Below are 23,676 nucleotides of genomic sequence, written 5' to 3'. Positions count from 1 at the left end.
GTGGGTTTTTTTTTTTTATCTTGTGTTCTATGACCTTCTTAAAACTCAGTTCTAGGGGGAGTTTTTTTGGTCACTTCTTTTGGTTTCAATCATGTCATCTGCCAGTAGGGACGTTTTCGCTTCTCCCTTTGCAATGCACAAGGCTTTTGTCTCTTATTCTTGCTAGGAGTTCTAGTATGATGTTAAATAGCATTAGTTGAGAGAGAACATCTTTGCCTTGTCCCTGATCTGAAGGGGAAAATTGTCAGTCTTACATCACACTAAGTATGATGCTAGATGTTAGCTTCTTGTAACATGACCTTTAGGGGGTTGAGGAAGTTCCCTTCCTTAGCTAGCTCACAATTTTTTTTTTAATCTCGAATGGATGTTGAATTTTTTCAAGTGCTATTTCTGCATCAATTGATGTGGTTATGTAGCTTTTCTTCTTTAGTCTACTAATACAATAGCTTATGTTTGTTGATTTTTAAAAAAATATTGAAGCCGCCTTGCCCTTTCAGGATAAGCCTTGCTTGGCTGTAGTTTAAAAAAAAAAAAATTCAGTGTTCAGTTTGCTGAGATTTTGTTTGATTTTTATGTCAGTGTTTATGAGAAATACTAACCTATCGTTTTTGTTTTGTTTGTTTGTTTGTTTGTTTTGGGGTCTTTTTGTATTCCCTTTGTCTGGCTTTGGTATCAGGGTAATGCTGGTTTTATAAAAATGAGTTGAGAAGTGTTCTGTCCTCTTCTATTTTTTGGAATAGTTTGTATAGAATTGGTATCCTTTAATCTTTATATATCTAGTAGAATTCTACAGTGTAAATATCTAGGCCTGGAAAATTATTTTGAAAGGTTTTTAAAAAATATCCTTATAGTTATAGGATTCTTTAGGTTGTCTATTTTCTCTTTGATGAGTTTTGGTAGTTTGCTCTCAACAATTATTTATTTTATCTAAGTTGTCATATTTATGTTTTTAGAGTTGCTTATTGCATTCCCATAATACTCTTGTAATATCCACAGGGTCTATAATGATATCCTCTTTTTCGATTCCCGATATTGCCCGTATATTTTTTTGGTTAAGGTTTATGAATATCATTTATCTCAAAGAATCAGGGTTTTAAAAAGATTTTATTCATTTATTTGATAGAGGATGAAAGAGAGAGCATGAGCAGGGGAAGGGATGGAGGGGGAAGCAGGCTCCCTGCTGAGTAGGAAGCCCAACATAGGGCTCAATGCACGGCCCCCCCACCCCCACCCTGCCACCCCCCACCCCGGGAACACGGGATCTCGATTTGAGCCAGAGGCAGATGCTTAACTGACTGATCCACCCAGGCATCCCACAAAGGATCAGTTTTTTATTTCATTAGTTTTCTGTATTAATTTATTGGCTTCAATTTCATTTATTTCTGCCCATAGCTTTTTAAAATTTCCTCTCTTCTATTCGATTTAGGTCTATATTGCTCCTTTTTGTGTGTTTTTGTTTGTTTTATGATTTTATTTACTTATTTGAGGGAGAGAGAGAGAGAACGATGCGCAAACAGGGGAGGAGCAGAGGGAGAGACTGAGGGAGACAATCTCCAGCAGATTCCATGTTGAGTGCAGAACTAGACCCGGGCCTCAATTCCAGGACCCTGAGATCATGGCCTGAGCCAAAGTCAGATGCTTAACTGACTAAGCCTCCCAGGCGCCCCTTGTTTTTGTTTTTTTAAAGATTAGTGATTTGAGATCCTTTTTTTAAATCTAAGCACTTAATGCTGTAAATTTCCCTTTGTACTGCTTTGGCTGGATCCTACAAATTTTGATATGTTGTGTTTTCATTTTTATTCAGTTCAAAATATATTTCCCTTTTGACTGCCTCTTTGACCATGGAATGTTTAGAAGGGTGTTGTTTACACATGTTGGAAGACTTTTCATTTTTTTTCGGTTATTTAATTTTAATTTAAATCCATTATGATTGGAGAGCATGATTTATATGATTACAGGGGTGCTTGGGTGGCTCAGTCAGTTAAAGGGCTGGGATTGCCCTGTGTCAGGCTCATTAGGGAGCCTGCTTCTCTTTGCCCCTCCTCCTGCTTGTGCTTTCTCTGGCTCTCTTTCTCTCAAGTAAATAAAATCTTTAAAAATATTTGTATGATTACACTTCTTTCACATATTTTTTAGGCTGGCAATAAAATATGATCCAGGATATTGTCTGTCTTGCTGAATGTTTCATGTATGTTTAAAATAATATGTGTTCTGCTATTGTTGGGTGGAGTAATCCATAAATATCTGTTAAATCCAGTTGGGTTGGTGGTATTGTTCGGTTCTTCTATATCCTGGCCAATTTTGTTTACTAGTTCTATCCATTGCTGAGAGAGGGGTGTTGACATTTCCAAATATAATTGTGGATTTGTCACTTTCTCCTTTCAGTTCTATCAGTTCTAATTCATACATTTTGTTACGCTCTTAATCTCTGGCTCTTTTTTTTTCTCTGTAGTCTACTTTGATATCAATATAGCTACTCAACTTTGTTTGGATTAGTGTTATATGGCAAATATTCTTCCATCCTTTTATTTTTAACCTATATCAATATCTTTGAATTCATATTTTTGTAGACAACACATAGCTGGGTCACGTCCTTTGTACTCATTCTGCCAATTTCTGGGCTATAATGAGCATTTTAAGACCATTTCCATTCAATGGAATTACTGATATTTTTGGATATTTGATATATTTACTTGTTTGCTGTTGGTTTCCTTTTTAAAAATTTTCCCCTCATTTCTCTGTTTTACTCTTTCCTGCCTTTTTTATTTATCTATTCACAAGCTACAGAGAGAGAGAGAGGCAGATACACAGGCAAAGGGAGAAGCAGGCTCCATGTAAGAAGCCTGATGTGGGTCTAGATCCCAGGACTCCGGGACCACACCCTGAGCCAAAGGCAGATGCTCAACCACTGAGCCACCCAGGCGTCCTTCCTGCCTTCTTTTAGGACATTTAATATTTTTTTAGTATTATTTTATCTATTGTGTTTTTCGCTATATATCTTTGTTAAAAAAAAACGCTTTAAGGGATCCCTGGGTAGCGCAGCGGTTTGGCGCCTGCCTTTGGCCCAGGGCGCCATCCTGGAGACCCGGGATCGAATCCCATGTTGGGCTCCCGGTGCATGGAGCCTGCTTCTCCCTCTGCTTCTCCCTCTGCCTGTGTCTCTGCCTCTCTCTCTCTCTCTGTGTGACTATCATAAAAAAATTTTTTTTAAAAAGTTTTAATAGTTGCTCTTGGGATTAAAATATAAATGTTCGATTTTCCACAATCCACATAGAATCAATATATGTTACCATTTCTAGTGGAATGTGGAAGTCTTGCCATCATTTCATACAGTTCCCTTTATACTCTGACAGTGTTGCCAGTTTTGCTTTCAAACATGAAATGTATTTTAAGAAACTCAAGAGAAGAATAGTCTATTATATTTATCTAGATATTTACCATTTCTGTTGTTCCTCCTCTATTCCTGATGTTCCAAGTTTCCTTATAGTATAGTTTCCCTTCTGTCTTAAGGACTTCCTTTAGCAATTCTTTAGAGCACATCTGCTGGTAACAAATTCTCTTTGTTTTCCTTCCCTGACAATGTGTTTTTTTCAACTTCATTTATGAAGAATATTTTTCATAGATTTTAAACTCTGGGTTGAAGAGTTGGTTTTTATTTTTGTTTTATCCAGCACTTTAAATTGTTCCATTTCATTCTGCCCTCCATAGTTTCTTTCTGATGAGAAGCCTGCAGTCATTGAATTATTGTTTTCTGGGATCCCTGGGTGGCGCAGCGGTTTGGCGCCTGCCTTTGGCCCAGGGTGCGATCCTGGAGACCTGGGATCGAATCCCACGTCGGGCTCCCGGTGCGTGGAGCCTGCTTCTCCCTCTGCCTGTGTCTCTGACTCTCTCTCTCTCTGTGTGACTATCATAAAAAAAAAAAAAAACGAATTATTGTTTTCTAAGGAATGTGTCAGGTTTTTTTTCCTGTGTGCTTCATGATTTTTTTTTTTCAATTATCAGCAGTTTGATTCTGTATTTAGGCATGGATTTCTTAGGGTTTATCATGTTTAGGGTTCACTGAGCTTCTTGAATCTGTAAGTTTATATTTTCCACCAAATTCAGGAAATTTTAATCACCTTCTCAAATATGTTTTTTTAAAGATTTATCTATCTATCTATCTATCTATCTATCTATCTATCTATCTATCTATTTATTTATGATAGACATAGACAGAGAGAGAGAGGCAGAGACACAGGCAGAGGGAGAAGCAGGCTCCATGCCGAGAGCCCGACGCGGGACTCGATCCCAGGACTCCAGGATGGCGCCCTGGGCCAGAGGCAGGCGCTAAACCGCTGAGCCACCCAGGGATACTCTTCCAATTTATCTTCTAGATCTCCACTGCCATGAATATTAGATCTTTTGGTTTTGTCCCATTGGTCTCTGAGGGATTTTTTTCCCATTATTTTTTCTCTTCATTGTTCAGATTGAATAATTTCTGTTGAGTTATCTTCAAATTAACTGACTCTTTCCTGTGTCATCTCCATTCTGAAATTGAGTCCATCCAATGGGTTCTTTATTTTGGTTATTATATTTTTCAGTTACAACATTTCAATTTTGTTGTTTATATCTTCTGTTTCTTTGTATTTAAGAATATTTTCCCTTACTTCTTGGTATACTTTTATAATAACTGCTTTACATTCTTGGTTAACTAATTCCAGCATCTGTATCATGTGTGCATTGACCTCTGTTACTGTCTTTTCACATGTGACTTGGGATTTTCCTGGTTCTGTGTATGCTGAAGAATTTTGAATTGTATCTATCCCAGACATTTAGAATATTATAAGGCTCTGGGTTTTATTTAAATCCTATGCAAGATACTGATATTTTTGTGCTAGCAGGCAATAGAGGTGATTGCATTAAGACTACAAATTCTAACCATTATTCTGTGGTTGTGGTTTCAGTGTCAATTCTGTTTTCAAAGCATTTGCAGTACTGTTTGGATCTCTCTTCTGTGTGTGACACTACTCAGTGGTCAGGCTGGGACACATGTGGTCATGCAGTGTTTAGTGCAGTCTCAGAGTCTTTGGTATGCTGGTTAGATTTGGCTGTGGCCTTGTGTAGCTTGAATGGGAGCCTAGGAGTTTATAATCAATTTTATCTGTTAGTTTCCCGAGTTTTTCCTTCTCTGTGATCTCTGGTCCTTTCTGGTTTCTTGGACTCCCTCTTATAGTCCTATAGCCAGAAAGCTAGTGCTTTAGTTATCCTGTTCTGCTGCTATTTCCTGGAGTTGTGGTATATCTGGGACCAAGCAATAGAAAGAGATAGAGAAAGCAACAACTGTGATTTGCCCACCCTCCTGGGACTGCAGTTTCTTCACAGAGGAAGGTTTCCCTACCTCAGAGATTTTGGTGCCTCTGGGCCCCCACTGCCATTACAGTCATTACTATTGCTCAGGCCGGGGGTACTAGAGAATGGAGAACAGACAACAGAACAAAAACTGGCAGAATTCCCTGACACTCTCTGAGCATTAGGACATGCTTTTCCTGATCCTTGGGCCAGAGCAGAACTGGAGGGCTCCTTCAGGAGCTTGCTCTAGGCCCTGGCGCCCATTCCAAGTTTCAGGCTGCCTTACATTTAGACCAAGGGATTCTGGTAGGGGAAAAAACAAAACAGAAAACTCGCTGCTGATTCACTGGTGCTTTGCATTCTGGACTTCTTTTTCAGTTCACCTGCTGCTATTTTTAGGCTTTTCAAATAGCTGTTCCATGTGTTTCATCCAGCCTTTATAGCTAAATTCAGTGAGAAAGACAGGGTAGAGTTGCTTACTCCATTTTACCTAGAACTGGAATAATATATTTTATTTGCTGCTATAAATTGAATGTTAGTGTCCCTCCAAAATTCATATGTTGAAGCCCTAACCCCCAATGTGACGGTCATTGTAGATAAGTCCTTTGGGAGGTAATTGGGGTTGGATGAGGTCATAGAGATAGGGCCCTGGTGATGGGATTAGTGCTTTTGTAAAAAAGGACACCAGAGTGCACTTGCTCTCTTGCTCTCTCTTCCCCCACCCTCCTTGTCAGGTAAGATCAGAGTGAGAAGGCAGCTGTCTGTAAGCCAGCAAGAGAGCTCTCTCCAGGAGTTGAATTGGCCACCACCTTGACATTGGATTTCACAGCCTCCAGAACTGTAAGAAAATAAATTTCTATTCTGTAAGCCCCCCAGTCTTTGGAACTTTGTTATGGCCATCCAGCCTAACTTAAGACGATTGCCAAAATATTCATGAAAAAGACTCGTGGCACTACATATTGATTGTGTCACTCTTCCCAATTCAATCACAGCTTTTCCACATAGCATATTTTCTGCAGGCTTATTAACAATTTTTACTTAGCTGAATTTCCAGACAAAAAGGAAATAATCCCCCTAAAACTAGACTTGTAACTTTAATGCTTTGTATTGTTAGTTATAATATTGCAAATATATTTTTTGATATGTCAATGTTTTGAATTAATTTGCTGCTTAATTATTTGGGTCCTGGTCCCCTTGACCTAATTTAATTTACTCCATGTTTCATGTAAATAATCTCAAGGCTAAATGACCTAGGTCCTGTTTGGACCCATTCTATCTCTCTCTCTCTCTCTCTCTCTCTCTCTCTCTTTCTAGCTCTCTACCGTCTTTGAGAGGCTTATTTCAAAGCACATGTGGTTAGAAGCCCACAAATCCATTTCTTTCACATACAGCGTGGTAAAATACAAGAAATGAGAGTCGTGCTAAAGAAACATGATTGAGTGGAAGGAAGACAAAGGAGCTATGGAACTATGTTTAGCTTACTTGATAAAGGCTTGTCTTTGGCAGATAATAGTTTTTAAAAATTCACATGTGAAAATAAGAACATTAATAATACTTGACCATTAACAATGAAGGACAAATCCTCATAATTGGAGTGGAATGAGGCTAGAACTAGGTTATTGTCTCAAGTGAGCCGAAGACTCTAGAATACATCAGTGAGCTTTGGTACCTAAGGCAGTTTCAGGTCATGCTCCATTGCTCTCCACCAGATGGACTTTCTTTCCTTTTTTTCTCCCACTTATCCTTTCCATCTCACATGTTCCCTTTTCTTTTTCCCCTTTTCATAGTTTTTTACCTCTATAAGCTTGTGTTAATCAGTAGAGCAGGCTCTAAAGAAGCTGCTGATCCTTGGGGGTAGTGCCTTTCCTTCATGGGCTTCTCATCTCTTCCTTGCATGCTTACTGCACTGCACCCCCATTCCTATTCCACCTCTCTATACCATCCTGCTCCCCAGGGCCGAGCTTTTTTTTTTTTTCCCTCTAGGGCCAAGCTTTAGCTTGGCAAGAAGACATGGTTTTAACTCTGCTTTATTGAAAATAAAAGCTCATTACTTATTCTATAGTAACTGTAGTTTCCCCCACACACAAACACACTGGCATTTTATGAAAGCATTACATTGTTCCAGAATTAATATGTATAATTTGTAAAACTAAACCTCAGCTGTGATTTAGCCCCTTCCATCTTAGAGAAAATCCAAAAAGCAGTATTAGAAAAAAATAATTGCACTAGAACCTGTTTGAAAGAAAGAGTTAGCCTCTTGAATAAAATTGGGGATTTTGATTATTTGTGCTGCAGCTGAGTAAAAGGTATATTACTGCGTTTGGTTTGTAATTAAGACAGTTTCATAGGCCTCCCCTTCCAAACCTCGCGTAAGGACACAGAATATTAACTAAAACAGACATTTCCTCTGTTGATGTTCCCTTTGGGAAACAAAAGATAGAGATTGTGATTAAGGCCTTTCCAGATAATATCCCACACCAAAGTATTGAAAGAAAAGGTTTATATAACATGACATGATAATGTCATGTAATATATGAATATTATTACCTAAGGATTATGTTATATCCAGCTGCTAAATGGTATTTGTATATTTAAGCCTATATTGGAAAAGTACGTAGTCTTTCAATCATTGGGTTTATAAATACTTAACTGAATGTCTGGTGTGTAAAAAAAAAACCTGTGCTAGACATCGTGAGAAGTAAAACGGTTTACACAAGGGGTTTTTTTCTCCCCCTAACCTTCAAGAAACTTCAGTGCAAAGTGGGAGTACCTTCACTGAAGGGAAGACTGCGATGTAGTTAGGAATTGTCAGGGCGTAAGCTAGAGAGTCTAGGTTGCGTTTTGATTCTGAGTTTTACTATACCTTCTGATTGCTGTGAATCAGGCAGGTTCTTGGGAAGCCCCTGCTGGTTTGCTCTTTGCACAGTTCAGCTGGGATTAGCATCCTTCTAGTTGTAGGAGACATTACCCAGGAAGCTGTCTAATCCATGGGGGGAGGTGGCATCTTCTGAACCAGGCCCCCACAGAGAACTTTGAATGGGTGGAAAAAGGAGTTTGTGTGCATTCTTGCTCATGTCACAATGTTGGACATGTGACTTAAAGAGAAGCACGTGGCAGGTCAATGTGATTGGACTGTTTGATTACCAAGCCTTGACTCTACAGTGGCTCAGCGGCCAATGCTGCTCATTTAAACTCTGAACTGCCACATGGGTATGACATAAGATATATCAATAAAAGGCATAAAATTATTTTAAATGTACTGTTTTTTGGGATATCTTGAAGGACTGGGGGGAGTCCTTGTTTCCTTGTCACCTCCCATCATGCACTTATTGATAATTAATCATCCATTCAGCATTTACTGAAAGCTACCAGATGGCTGACGGCGTGCAGGGTGTCGGAGGTGGCAGCAAGGGAAGTGTGAAGGAACAGGCTCTATCTCTTGACTCTGTGACCGCGAACAGTGGACACTCATGCAGTGTTTGCCACGTGCCAGGCTTGTTCTGAGTGTTGTATATCTCCTCACTTAACCCTTAGAACAACCCCGTCAGTGAGTACTCTTATTTTCCCCATTATACGCTGGATGACACTGGGGGCACAGAGAGAGTAACTAACTTGCCAGAGGTCTCACAATTGGTAAAAGCGGAGCAAAATCTGAAAGCAGACAGTCTGGCTGCAGGAACAGTGCTTTTAACCTCCATGTCAGATAGCTTCTCAAGGAATTTATAGTCTGAGGGCACATGGGGAAATACTTCCCTGTTCAGGGTGAGGCAGTGAGGGATAGGTGTATAGGGACACAGAAGGTGACTGAGGTTGAGTGTGTTTGCTGGAAACTAATACCAAGAATATCTGACTCAAGAAATGCTTCATTCTGTGCCCCAAAGAGAAGAACGGAACGACAGGAAATTGTTAAGCCCACCAAAATGTTGGAAATATTTACCAGCAGTAGCAATCCAGTTTAATTTTATGTCCAGGGTTACACAGGGCTACACCCCTGAATCCTCCTTTCACATATACACTATGAGGGTGAACGAATACAGTTAACCCAATGACATTGTTTTCTCCCTTTCCTCTGCTTTGGTAGGGGTACCTGTGTGAAGGCTGCATCCCTAGGGAGGTTCGGACCTGTGTGGGCATGTCTCCTAAACTGATGGGATGGGTCTGCTGGGGGAGTACTTGCAGAAAACGGTTACTTCTGGAGAAAATCCCTGAAGGTGGAAGAGTGCAGAAATGATAGCCAAGCCTCAGCTATTATAAGAGAGGGATGACTTCAGTGCTTGTGGTAGAGGGGCAGGATAGGATCAAGTTGTCAGAAATACAGGGGATGTATTTGTATAGGTCACTGACAGCAGTATGTTATTGATAAATACTCATTATTTATATTATAGTACTCACCCAGGGCTGTCCTTGTAAAAACATGTTTGCAGGGACCTAAGAGAGAAAATGTAACCATGCCAGAGGTCTTCATTTACATGCATTTCTTTAATGACTTTATGCATTTCTAAAGTTATCAACAAATGTTAATAAGTGGTAGTAGATAGTATCATTATTGCTCTTATCCCCATTTTTTTGTCCCTAATTTTATATTGTGGTCAGTTGGAAAATAGAATTTAGTTTTGAAAATATTCAAATTTTACATAGATTTTTCTAAACAGAAAGAAAGGAATGAAATTCACACAAAGAGGCAAGGAACTTAATTATCAGTGGGCATTATGGATTTTGCATTCCTACAGAAACAAACTTGTGAACTATGATTTTATTATTGTAGAATTAATTTCTTATGAAGAGTCATGTTCTGCTTATCTCACCATTTGATATTTGCAAGATCACTAATATTTCTTCTGTTCACCCTAAACACCTTCCTTCTTTCCAGGCAGGTAGAGATTTCAGAAAGATGATGAGGAAATTCTATTCCTTCTAATTGGTTCTTTGGCCCTTTTAATCCCCCTTCCACCACCCCCGGGCAGGGCATGAGTCATTAAAATGCCTCAGACACCTGTGGAACCTTCAAGATCATAACCGTGATATGATCATGTTACACACCCATTCAAAGTTCTCTGCTCCAGGGTCAAGGTTTGGATGATGTCACACGGCCTCTGGATTGCCTGCCGGCAAATCCTGGACAGGTTTTTCTGTTGTGAGGATAGGAAATGAGAGAAAGATGAGCGCCCCGCCCCCCCAATATTCCTGAGGACCACATCTAACTAGAGTCTCATAAATCTTGAGATACCTCCATCTTGATAAATTTATCTAATTTATTCCTATTAACTTGGTACATAATCTATTGCATGAGAATGTCACATTTTATTCATCCATATTGATGGACATTTAGGTTCTAATTTCCTGCTACTTCAAATAATATTGCTGTGAACATCCCTCTGTAAGTGGTTGTATGACCTAGGAGAAAGTTTCTGTAGAGTAGGGGTCTTTAAACTCTTTTGCTAGCTCACCTCACAATTTGGAAAAACTTTTCCTCCTTACTTACACATTTTAGAATTGGAATCAAACTTTCTATCATAACTTTTAGTTGCAAAGGAATTAATTTCCCTGTAAACATTAGCATTTAAAAGTAGAATTCTAAAAAATAAAAAAATAAAAAAATAAAAGTAGAGTTCTTTGGGCACCTGGGTGGTGCAGTCCGTTAAGCATCCAACTCTTGGTTTCAGCTCACACTGTGATCTCAGGGTTGTGGGATGTAGCTCTGGGTCCAGGCCCTGTGCTCAGTGGAGAGTCTGCTTGAGACTTTCCTCTCTCTCTCTGTCTCTCCCCTTGCTCTCTCTCTTTTTCTCTCTCAAATAAATCTTTAAAAAAACAAAAGTAGAATTTCTTAAATATATCCAATGGCATATAAATACCATACTGATCTGACACCGTTATGCATGAGAACAAGGCTCTTACAGTGGGACTTGAACTTTATACTTGTGTCAGATTTTAATCTGAATGTAACATACGTTTATGTATGAGTGTCTTTTATTGATCACTTTGCCATATTTATTTATGACAAATTTTATGTATAAACTTAAATTTCATTACTTTTTTTTTTACCACGATACTCCAAAGTGTTAAAATTTTTTCCGAGTTATCATTATTTTTAGTTCATAATCAACCAATTAAACGCTTTTAAATGTTCATCATTATGAGACATAAAAAAAATCATCGGAACTTTAAGAAATCGGTTTGCATATGTGAACAAATTTTACTTATTTCTAGAAGAAGACAGGTTCAGCGTCAGTTTACCTCCAGTTTTTGCTTTTATATTATAAACACGGAGGAATATCATTCACAGAAATGAGTAAATGACGGAAAAAGTGTGTAAGTGATGTTATTCATTATTTGAAAACTTTCCACATTATATGGCCCGCATCACTTAGTGGTGTATCTTTAATGATTTTATCAGTGAGTGGGTTTGCTTAGGTCTTTCTTCAATTTCACTAGGAAACAAGTGTCAAGCTTCGAAAGTGTTAGTAGACCCATTCAGCTTCTCAATATTAATCTCATTATTTCAGATTGTCTCTTTAGCTTCTTGCAGGTTTTTACCCTTGGGGGCAATATATCCTTGAGCATTCAGATAGAGAAGACAGGTGTGGCCTTTGTCTTTTAAAGAGAGAGAAAGGGCTACTATGAATGGGAGGTGGGGATTAGGAACCACAGGGCATTTGACTACACTAGTTCTCAGCTAGTTCAGATTTAGGTAGGAGTATACATGCAAGCCCCGGTGGCGCAGCAGTTTAGCGCCGCCTGCAGCCCAGGGCGTGATCCTGGAGACCCTGGGTCGAGTCCCACATCAGGCTCTCTGTATGATGCCTGCTTCTCCCTCTGCCTGTGTCTCTGCCTCTCTCTCTCTCTGTCTCTATGAATAAATAAATAAAATCTTAAAAAAAAAAAAGGAATATACATGGAAGGTAAGGATCTGGAATTACTCCTTGGAAACCATCAGAGTGCCTCAGTTCTCACACAGTTTGAAACTCTTCCTCTGAGGTTTATATACTCAGCAGCAGAATTGCTAGTGTTAGAGTCTCCTGCGCTGTGTGTTGCTGGGGACATTGCTCTACCTCTCAAGGACTCGGGATAAGTTCCCTCTGAAGATCCCCATATGTGAGTCAGTGGAGTTTTTGAACTTTGGGAAAATCCACAGTCATTGCATTTAAATAACTGGTGGCCAATGAGTGGTAACCCACCAGAGACCTATGAGACATTTAATTCCTCTCTATAATTTGCTTTGGGACAACCTCTGAAAGTATTTTTATTCATAACTTTCTTTCTTTTAAAGGGCATCCTTAGTCCACATCAACCAAGGTGGTATAAAAACAGCACTGCACTTGGTTTGCATTCTGTGCCCTGAAGCAGAAATGCCTTTAATTGTTCATTGTGAAATAAACAGATGTCTACTGGAGAAGATTATTAAAAACATTTTGTGCACTTTGGGAGAACTAGAGGTCAGGACTGCTTGACCTAGCATCTCAAAGGAAACCCAAGCCAACCCAGCTACCAAGGTAAGTGAGCTACTAATATAGCTTATTCTTAGGGCAAGATTTTCTGATTGGCAAATTTCTTTTTTTTTTTTAAGATTTTATTTATTTATTCATGAGAGACACACAGAGAGAGGCAGAGATGCAGGCAGAGGGAGAAGCAGGCTCCATGTGGGGAGCCTGATGCCGGACTTGATCCCGGGACCCCAAGATCACGCCCTGAGCAGAAGGCAGACACTCAACCACTGAGCCACCCAGGCTCCCTGATTGGCAAATTTCTGGATATAGTTAAAAGGGACAGTACATTTCAAAAAGAGAATAATGGCCATCCTCGGGCAGGATAATTCTACTTTAAAAACAGAAGATTTAATGTGCCAAATTCAGATCATAAAGAAAAGTTGCCGTTAATAGGATAATTGCCTCAACATTGTAAAATAAACAGGATTTGAAATGCAGACCATCGTATTTTACAGTTAAAGGTTATTTTAAAAATCTTAGTAAAACCTAATAATAAAGTAATAAGATATTATACAGTTAGCAGGTCTATAAGAACACATTAATAATGAGGCACATCCAAATTAAGGCCTCCCTTCTACTTGCTTCAACAGGTGAACAAGGAAGATGGTGGTCCTATGAGCAACAGCAGCCAGTGGCCTGGCACTGCACCCTGCGAGGCAGCCAAGACCAAGGTACTATGTCCAGGAAAGAAATTTCAGATAAGACTTAAGTCTCAGAGCTAAGTCAACAGGGATTTGTTTGTTTTGTCCTTAGAAAAATAGACTGTTTCTATCCACTAGCTTTGTGCCTCCTCCCAAGTTCCCAGGCTTCATAAAACTTATGTTGAGGGTTTCAAGTATTCCCAAATTAATTGTTAAGTACCACGACTTGTTCCTTATAGACCTCCTTTTCCTCTAGAGCTTCCTGAAATGTAAAACCTGTACATCTTTTAAGAAGCACAACACACTTAAGTGTGACTAAGTAGCAAACCTCCACCAAAGAGAACTATCATATTTAGAAAAGATAAAATTTCCCTTATAAGCTAGGTCTGACATTAGGTTTTTCTATGGTGTTCTTTCTGAAGTTGCTGCAAGATGGAAAAATATCAATCACAACGAGAGTACCTTTTGAACTCATTAATCCTAAGACATCATTAACAGGAAGGCTTTAATGCCTAGGATCTAGAACTGCTTTGTCATTAAGTAGAATCATGGAAATTAAATGGTGCCCCCGCCCCACCCCCCATTGGGCCACTAGGTTAGGTTTAAAACATTAAATGTAAATTAAGGATACTATATTCATGTGGTCGAAAAATCGAAGGGCATGAAGCAATGGCATAACATACAATGGGAAGTACGGCCCTTGGAGCTGTGGAACTTGGCAGTGCTGTAAATGTCACCTTCCCACTTGTCTCATAGCCATATCACTATATTAATAAGGAGAATCTTTTTTTTTTTTTTTTGAAAGAGAGAGATAGGGAGGGAGATCAGTGGAGGGAAGGGCAGATCTTAAGCAAGATCCATACTCAGTGTGGAGTCTGTCCCAGGGCTTGAACTCACAACCCTGAGATTGCCACCTGAGCCAAGATCAAGAATCAGGTGCTCAACGACTGAGCCACCCAGATGCCCCATTAAGGAGAATCTTGAAATGTAGAGGCGAGTCGGAGGAAAATGGAAATAGATTGGCAGGGATGGCAAGAAAGAGGGCAGGAAAAGGAGAATAGGAGGATGGAAGGAAGAGGGTGTAGCCCATTGGGGCTGAGACAACTAATAGCTGGGTAGCTTCTAAGCATTGGAAATGTGCTTCTCACAGTTTGGGAAGCCGAAAGGCCGACATCAGCCCGCCTGCAGGATCGGGTTCTATGGCGGGGGCGAGCTTCCTGAATCCTGGATGGCTGTCTCCCCCGGGGGAACCTCACCTGGCCTGGGGAAGGGAAGGGCGCCTTCCAGGCCTCCCGTCTAAGGGCACTTCTCCATGTGTAAGGGCTCCACTCTTCTGACCCAATCACCTCCCAAAGGCCCACCTCCTCTTACCGTTACCTTGGGGTTAGTTTCAACCTAAGTTTTGGAGGAGGACACCAACATCAGTCCTCGGCCACCTGGGAGAACCAGGGCTGTACACAAAGGATCAGCCTGGTCCCAGCCCTCTCTTGCAATTGTCCTTTCAGGGGACGTGTATTTGTGTAAGAATGGAAGAGGAAGGAGCGCCTCGCTGGCTCAGTCAGCGGAGCGTGGGACTCTTGATCTCAGGGGTGTGGGTGCGAGCACCGTATCGGGTGTGGAGATTACTTAAAATAAAATCTTGGGGCACCTGGGTGGCTCAGTCAGTTAAGCGTCTGACTCTTGATTTTGGCTCAGGTCATGATCTCAGGGTTGTGGGATGGAGCCCCGCCTCAGGCTCCACGCTCAGCGCAGAGTCTGCTTGAGATCCTCCCTCTCCCTCTCCCGAGCTGACTCTCTCTCTAAAATAAATAAAACCTTTAAAAAAAATCTTAAAAAAAAAAAAAAAGAATAGAAGAGGAAGAAATGGGAAGAGTAAAGAAAAAAAAGACATTTATCTGGGGAAGTGTGTGAGTGAGCCACTGGGAATTCTGCACCACGTGAAACTCTTGAATAAATTTGCTTGTATTGCTTCCCCCCCAACCCCCCAATATCCCTTTTATCTAGCCTCAGCCAAGTATATTTTATTATTTTGAGGTTTAGGCTTTAGGGAAGAGTTCAGAACTAGTAGGAGTCAATAGTGGGAGAGAGGCAAGCAGGGTTTCTCCTACCAGGAACAAACTAACCTTCCTGTGGGGCGCTGGCCGCGTGCGGGGAGGTGGGTTCTGGGGTGTGCGAGCGGCTCCGTTTACACTGCCGCTGGCCCTACAGCAGGTGGCGGTGTTCCTTCTCTTCCCGGCAGCTTTGGCGTTCCCTCTTCTGTGTTTCAATCCACATGTAAAGGGCTGCCTCCCTGGCGCCCTTGGGAGATGCTCCAGTGGTCCTGGCATGAGGAGGAGAAGCAAATGGGCAACGTGTAGCAATCCGTGGTTTTGTGTTTGGTCTGTAGAGCCCTGATCTGGTCTAGAGAACCACCCCGCTTCAGGGGGAGACCGTGAGTGTCACTAATCATATTGTGTACTCGCCCCCGTCTCCGCTGTACTAGACCCTATTCGGATCCTCAGGGAAGCTTCTTGCTCCCTTTGCTCACGCCTGTCCGAGGCTTGAGAATACTAATAAAAGCTCTCTCTAGCCAAATTTCTCTCTAATGAACGTGTTTGGATTTTCATCAAAATGAGGTTTTCTTCCCAGCTTTATTCACGAATTAACCCAGGCTGTGATCCAGGGTCCCTCACTGGGAAGCTACATAATCTGGGCATATAAACCCTGTGGGCTCCCGGTCATCATTTGTAAAATGGGATTGGTAAACTAAGGGACTTTTGAGGTTTCTCCTAGCTCTTATACTCTTGGATCCTCAAATAGTCGGCCACTGCCCTGCGTGGTGGTTGTACTGTGATACCGGAGGAGTAATTCTGATATTTTCTTTGAGCAACTGCTTCAAAGCAATGAGCAAATAGCTTCATGCTATTATTAAATAGCATGAAAAGTCAGAGTAGATTGAGGGGAAACAGTTGATCTGTGGAGAGGGGGTACTCAGGGTCAGGTACAGCATGTCCACTACACTAGACACCACGTATGACAGATATTCTCACGTATTTCTGTGGTGCAGCAGACACTGGCCATGCATTCAGCCTTAAATGTTAGAACTTCCTTAGCGTGCTCATTTATTTAAAAATGAAATCAGGGTTGGGCTGTCTCCCTGGTTTAGTTGATATTTTTCTGATGACGGACATTTGTTGATTTTTAGACTCAATTCTTCTATTGGGTGAAATCATTTTTTTTTTTTTACCTTATGAAAACACTAAGCCATCATTGTAAAGAACTTTCAACCCATACAGAAAGGAAGAAGTGGAAAGAAAAGTTCTCCCCCTGAAGCCCTCCCTCCCCATCCTGTAGACAGAGATAAGCAGTGTTATCTTCTCGTTTATCCTTTCTGATATTTTCCATGGATTTATACAAACATGGATATATGTATTATCACTTCTGTTTTATTTCATTGAATTTTCATGAATAATTTTATAGCATGTATTAATCCTAGAGTAGAAATATGCATGTAACACAGAGGAGAGAGCCAGTGAAAAAAATCATAGGGCTAGGGAGCAAGATAGATGACAAACAGAAAAAAGTTTTTAATCAAATTGTCATGATAGCAATGATTTTTTTTTGTGATTTATTTATTTGAGAGAGAGAGAACACAAGTAGGGAAAGGAACAAAGGGGAGGGAGAGAGAGAATCCCAAGCAGACTCCCCACTGAGTGCAGAGCCCAGCGCAGGGCTGGATCTCAGGACCCTGAGATCACGACATGAGCCGAAATCAAGGGTCAGATGCTTAACCGACCAAGTCACCCAGGCACCCAGATAGCAATGATTCTTAAATGATGGAGGTTCTAGGAAGAATTGACCAGGGAAGATTGTCTGTTTTAAGGAGACATTTCTAGGGGAGTGGGGTGTGGTCATGGTGGTAGAGGGCCACCAGCAATTACGCTGTCTCTCTCCATGCTTCCTACTAAGAGGTAGAGTCTCTTTCTCCTCCCCGGAATTCTTGACAGGCTCCATTACTTGCTTTGGTCAATAGAATGCGGCAAAAATGATGCTATTCCAGTTCTGGGCCTAGACCTGGCAACTTTAGTGTTTGCTTTCTTGGATGATAAGGAAGACTGACAACGGTGCTGAAGACAACAGCCTCATGGAGGCAGTGAGACCTAAGGAAGGAGACAGGCCCAGCCCCTCACTATTTCAGGCACTCCAGCTGGGCCCTAGCCCCGTGCTTGATATCATCATGGGTCCTCCAGCCCCAGTCAAGCCACCCCAGCCAACAGTACATGAAGGAAAGACAAGCTGTCATTGTGTTCTGTCCCTAGTGCAGAATGGCGAGTGAGAGAACAGTCGATGCTGTTGTAAGCTGCCATGTTTCAGGGGTGGTGTATTATGCATAATAGATAACGGAAATCCATGTCTGAAAGTTGGGTGTTGGCTTGAAAAAAATCTAAGACACGTGGCATTGGCTTTGGGACCAAGCATTGGGTAGAGGTTGGAGAGGTGATGAGGGAACTCTCTCTCTCTCTCTCTCTTTTAAATTAACTAGTTATTTTTTACTTTCTATTTTTTTAAAAGATTTTATTTATTCATGAAAGACACACACACACACACACACACACACACACACACACACACACACAGAGGCAGCACAGGCAGAGGGAGAAGCAGGCTCCACACAGGGAGCCCGACGCGGGACTCAATCCCGGGGTCTCCAGGATCATGCCCTGGGCCGAAGGTGGCGCTAAACCGCTGAGCCACCAGGGCTGCCCTACTTTCTATTTTGAAACAATTTTAGACTTACACCAAAGTCGTAAAAATGGTACAGAGGTCACGTGTGTTCTGCACCTAGCTGCCCTAATAGTAATAAATGCATAACCACAGAGTAATGATCAACACCCAGAAATCAACAGAAGCTACAGCCCTGTATGAACTCCGCCAGCGTTTCTGGTGATGATCTTTTCCGGTTTCAGAATCCAGTCCAGGGCCCTGTGTTTGCACTTAGTTGATGTATCTCCTCCGTCTGGGAAGGACTCTCCCAGTGGAGGCTCCAGGGGTAGTGAGGAAATTGTCCTGGAGGCTGGAGAAGTGGGGCTAAGCAGCGGCAAAATGTGTGGCAGCCGCTGCGTGCAGTGAGACACGGAAGACGGAATACGTACCTAATGAGGTTGCAGATCTGGCGAAGGCGATTTCCAAGCTGCATGTTCAGAGTATGGGTTGGCTTCCTTTAGTGATGTGTGATGGTGTTGTTACAAGAGAGAGACGCCTTAGAAAAGGCACTATTCCGTTTTCAAGCGGCACGTAGAGGAAACAGAGCCAATGAGATTCTCTGTAGTCAGCAATAGTTTCAAGGGAAGAAATGGCCTCAGGGGCCTGCCTGTCAAATGTGGCCTCAAGGTAAAAATCCAATCAAGACTCTATGTTGAAGCCTCTAAACATGTTAAGATGTTGTCTCATAGACCCTCTTGTCTAGCCAAAAGGGCTTTTAAGAAGAATCTTCAGGGGAGTCCAACAGTAGCTGCTTCAACAAGGCCCAGAAGTTTGTCTTTGGAAGAATTACAGATGTTGCTTTATGGGCATAGTTGTGGGCAAGAAGGAAACTCCACTAAGAGTCACAGAAAACCCACACAATTTTGAAGACTGCTCTATTGATGAAACCCCCACCGGCCTGGACTAAAGAAGAAAGAGACTGTTGAGAATGTAAAATAAAATGCCACCGGGCTCCCGACTTCCAATGGATAGGACCCAGCCTGCGCGAGCTGTTCAGCCAGAGGGCAGGCAATTACTTGCTTATGGAAACGGGAGCCTCCAAGGTCATAGCCTGCACCCTGGAGCCCGGAGCCAGTATCCGTGGTTCGGGAAGCGGCTCCCAGGGAGAAGAACCAGACACTCGAGGAGGTCTGGGTCTGCAGAGTGAGGGTGACTTTCAGAACCTCTATGGATGGTGGCTGCTTCGTGCCTTGTTTCCCCCGTTCTGAACATACATGTCCATCGTAGTTGACTCATCCCTGTCTGGGCGCTGTATGTCGTGTGGTTCACAGGTCTCCAGAGGAAGAGGAGCAGCATCTAAAAGGCCTCAGCCACTCCTAGGGCCCAGTGTGTGTGTCATTAGATCCTGGACCTTAGAGCCAGTGCTGCACAGAACGATAATTTGGGGGGAGGGTGTGTGTGTGTGTGTGTGTATGTGAAGTGTCGTGGCCAGAGGGTGGGATATGATAGAGTGTTTCCCAATAGGACTGCTGATAGTTCCTCCCATTCCAGGCGCTCCTTCCATTTGGAAGTGTGGTCTCTTTCCTGCCCCTCGGATCTGGGCTGGCCCTGTGATGGGCTTTGGCCAGGAGAATAAAATGGAAGTGACCTTCTGGGGCTTCCACACCGTGGCTTTCGCAGGCCTGATAGCCTCTGCTTTCTCTTTCTTGGGATCCAGGCTGTAAAGAAAGCATAAAGGGGCTGGGACTGGCCCACTGAATGATGAGCGATCACGTGAAGAGAGGGGGCCGCCAGCCACTTCAGCTGGCCCAGCCTAAGAATCAGATGTGGGGGTAGCATCTTGGCCATTCTGGCCTCAGTGACCAAACTCACAGCTACAGGCCACCGTGTCTGACCCCAGCTGCCATCCTGGGAAAGCAGAACTGCCCAGCTGTGCCCTTTCCAAACTGCAGAATTGTGAGCAAAGAAGTGGTCGTGGTTGTCTTAAGTTACAGAGCTTATGGTGGCTTGTCATGCAGCAAAAGATAACTGAAGCCATTACCAACGTCAGGGTTCTTCCAACTGCCTTAACCTCCTCCCATGGGCTGTGAGGAGGCAGCAACAATGTCAGGTAAAGAAGCCAAGTTTCATGGAGACTCCGTTCCGTAAAGGCTGGACCCTGTATGCCATGGTCATGGCTCTGTGCACAGAACGAGCACATAATTAGCTCAAATATTTGTTGATTGGACAATTAAATGAAAGGATGGAGATAAAAGATGTCACATCATGAAAGAAGTAAACAAAAAAGATACTTTAAACAGTTGTCTCATTTTCGCCTTCAGACAGGTGCTCTTCATTTTCAGAAACACCGATGCCAAAAAAAAAAAAAAAAAAAAAAAAGAAACCCTGATGCCCCGGAAGCCAGAAGGATGCTGTGAAGGGCAAGATTTGTAGGAGTGAGGCACAGGGCAGCCTTGACTCCTTCTCCATGTCCATCCCGTGGCTACACAAAAGAGGGCCCCTCTGGGAAGCACCTGGCAAGTGCCTCAAGACCTACTGGCAGATACAAATTAGTACCTTTTTCTAATGGAAGAGTTAAAAGCAGAATATGTATTCCATAGGACTACCATTGGAGTTAATACTAAAAGGACCCGAGTACAATGTCCAGTAGCCAGTGTTAGGTTGGAAAGTAAAGCAGTCAAAGCAGATTTGTCACATTAGGTCTCTTCTTTCTTTCACTCTCTGGCCCATGTCACAATTTCTGAATGCATCTTGGACACAGCAAGCGCCCGTTCCACTCCGCGGCTCTCCTGGAATACCCAGCCCCACTGTCATTTCTCTGAGAGCGATCATTTCCTAGGGCACACCTCTCTACCGGGATGGGAGACCCAAGTGCCCTGTGCAACAGCTCCAGGAGGGCTGACAGATAAGAAGGGAAAAATTCTTTTTTGGATATGGTTACTTGTAGCGCCTTCCGGAGAAATGTCTTGGACTAATAAGCATCTTTATTCAAAAGAACCGTGACATTTATAATCAGGATAAATGAAATAAGGGGAAAAGCCTTGGACCCTTGGAAGGATAGGGTGGTTTAAATTCAAACCAGTAATTATTATATTTTTTTCTATTCTGTATTATTTAGGAAAACAGTGGTTAAACAGATAAAAATAGAAAAGACTGCTTAAAAATTAAAGCCATTGATTTAGATCTCTATTTGAAAGGTCAGTGTGTGGGAGACGAGGAAGGCATTATAGCAATCAGTGTTCAGCAAAAGACATTTTAGCAGCAGAACCTCCAAAAAGCACATCAACTATTTATATCACCCACATCGAGTTGCCGGTCATTTCATTTATCAAAGAAAATAAGAAAGCTATTTTCTTTGGACATCCTTTGGGTGTAGTGACAATATAGTTTTGGAATCAGCTGTTAGAAACTATAATTAAAGCTGGTTCATCGTGTTTACTAATTATTCTGCATAGTTAGCCTCCCCGAAGCTTTATATAATCCCCCCTTTGTTACAAGCTTCTGTTTCTCCCTAGGGCGGTCTGAATCCAGACAGGTAAAGGACTGAAGCGCCTGGAAACCGATGTCTTGTAATACCTGTGCGGCCGAGCGATGTCCGCAGTTGAAGTTGAAATTTTAAACCTTCTGTGCGCAGGTAGAGTCAGCTATTTAAGAGTTTTCAGCTCTACCACTTGGGTAAGGGGATCCCCTGAGTACAGGACGATGTGAAGGGAAACAAAAATCGAAAACTGAAATTTCCTTGAGGAACCTCTGTGACACTGGGGCGGGGGGGGGGGCGGTGTTAATTCAGTCATTGCCGATAACTACCCGCTATCACCGTCTGGCTGACCACTGTCTGTCGACACCAGGGGTCCTTTGGTTCAGTGCTGGGGGGGAGGGCGGCTCATGCTCAGGGAAGCCGCGAAACTCCTGGGCCGTCTTCCCCCCCCTGCCAGCGGGAGCGCAGTGGGCCGACCTCCTAGGCCCGCGCTTCGGTGCTGGGGGCGCGCCCTCCCCGCCCCCCGAAGAACCCTGTGCCCGGGAATGGGAAAGCCTCCTCTCCTCGCCTCCGACGCGCAGCGCCGGGCCCCTTTCCTCCCGGGGAGGTGGATTCCAGAGCACCGCAGACTCCTCCCCAGGTAGGGCAGCTCCCGGGGAGGCGCAGGGGAGCGCGCGCTCACGGCAGGGACCCCGGGCGGGGTCGGCAACCGGAGACACAGGTGCGAAGTTCTGCCTTCCGCCGCCGACCTCCCTTCCTTGAACCTGCTCCTCGTCTCCCATCCCCCACCAGGTAGCAGCATCCGCTGCTCGGGGCAGCGCAGCTCGGCTCCGGAACCCTGCGACCCGGCGGCACAGCTGGAGGGCAGGGCGTCCCGCGTAGCCTCTGGCCCACCGCAGGCCGCGCACGCGGGTTTCGGTTCTGGAGACCCGACGGAGCCCTCCCCTACTCCCCCGGACCCCCGCCCGCTTCCCTCTTCTACGTGTGGCCTCCCCCCGCCCCACGCTGACCGGGGCCCGCGCACACGCGGGCTCCGACCGACACGGACCGCGAGGGTCCCGCAGGTTGCGACCTCCTGCGGCGCTCCCCGGAGGGAGGCCGAGCGCGAGGGCGGGGCCGGGGCCGGGGCCGGGGCCATCCGAGGGGCGCTCTGGGCGCCGCGGGCGTAGCGAGGGCCGCCTGCGAGCACCGCGCGCCGGGACAGCCGCTCCGGGCGGCCTCCGCGTCCTGGCGCACCTCCCCGGGCGGCGCGTCACTTCCCTGCGCTTCACCCGCAGGCCGCTCCGGCCCCGCTCCGGCCCCGCTGCAGCCCCGCTCCTCTGGGCGGCCCCGGCCCGCCTGGTGGTGCTCCCCGGGCAGGGCAACGGGCGCGGCGCCCCTCGGCCGGCGTGGAGGGGGCCGGGGCTCAGGCGGCAGGTCGGTGGCGGCGCACGGCCGGGCCGAGCCCTCCGAGCAGCGGGGCCCGCAGCGGGGCGCACCCGACAGTCCCCGGGCCCGGCGCAGCCGCCGCAGGGCGAGGCCGGCCCCGGCTCTGCGGCCACCGGCCCCGGCTGTCCGGCCGCGGGGGGCACGTGCGTGGACGCGGGTGCTTGTGTAACCAGCTCCCCCGCCGCCCGCCGCCCGCCGCCCGCCACTCGCCGCCCCACCGCCGCCGCTCGCCGGCCGCCCCCGACCCTCCTCGGGGACTGGGAATTTGGAAAGTTCCCCAACTAGGGCACACGTGACCGCCCCTGGAAGTAGTCCCGGCCGCGGCCCGCGGAGCCCTCCGCCGCCCCTGGAAGCCCCTCGGCCCCGCCCACCCGCCGGGCCGGCGCTCCCTCCCGGCCCGGACTCCTGGCTCGGGCCCGGGGCGCAGCCCGACGCGCGGACGCCCACGCCGGCCCGCGGCCATCCAGCCCGCCGGGTTTTCGCGGCGGCCCGCGGGGGGCGGGGCCAGGCGGCCTCGGAGCCCGGAGCCCGGAGCCCGGAGCCCCGAGCCCCGAGCCCCGCGCGGACCGGGCAGCAGGCGCCCCGAGGGACGGACGCCCGCTCTCGGGGGCGAGGCCGGGGCGGCGCGGTGGTC

At 44.7% G+C, this 23,676-nt stretch overlaps 2 protein-coding genes and 1 long non-coding RNA gene across 3 annotated transcripts in view; 2 read left to right on the top strand and 1 right to left on the bottom strand.

Moving 5' to 3' along the window:
* ATAD1 (ATPase family AAA domain containing 1) overlaps positions 1 to 9,041 on the bottom strand; it is a 62,633-nt gene extending 53,592 nt beyond the window's left edge. Inside the window, exon 1 of the mRNA XM_072803713.1 lies at positions 8,192 to 9,041. The gene's annotated coding sequence lies outside the window, so the exon portion shown is untranslated. The remainder of the gene's footprint in view (positions 1 to 8,191) is intronic.
* Positions 5,934 to 16,071, top strand: LOC140619787 (uncharacterized). The gene is made up of 4 exons (XR_012019573.1): positions 5,934 to 6,168; positions 12,596 to 12,818; positions 13,403 to 13,483; positions 15,693 to 16,071. It is a non-coding gene; the product is annotated as an uncharacterized lncRNA (long non-coding RNA).
* Positions 16,072 to 21,727: 5,656 nt separating this feature from the next.
* Positions 21,728 to 23,676, top strand: part of PTEN (phosphatase and tensin homolog) — a 90,989-nt gene continuing 89,040 nt past the window's right edge. Inside the window, exon 1 of the mRNA XM_072803708.1 lies at positions 21,728 to 21,770. The gene's annotated coding sequence lies outside the window, so the exon portion shown is untranslated. The remainder of the gene's footprint in view (positions 21,771 to 23,676) is intronic.

The sequence above is a fragment of the Canis lupus genome, chromosome 27, assembly GCF_048164855.1.
Source record: "Canis lupus baileyi chromosome 27, mCanLup2.hap1, whole genome shotgun sequence".
Classification (NCBI taxonomy): domain Eukaryota; kingdom Metazoa; phylum Chordata; class Mammalia; order Carnivora; family Canidae; genus Canis; species Canis lupus.
The sequence above is the reverse complement of the archived record's forward strand: the minus strand, read 5'-3'. Positions and strand labels throughout refer to the sequence as shown.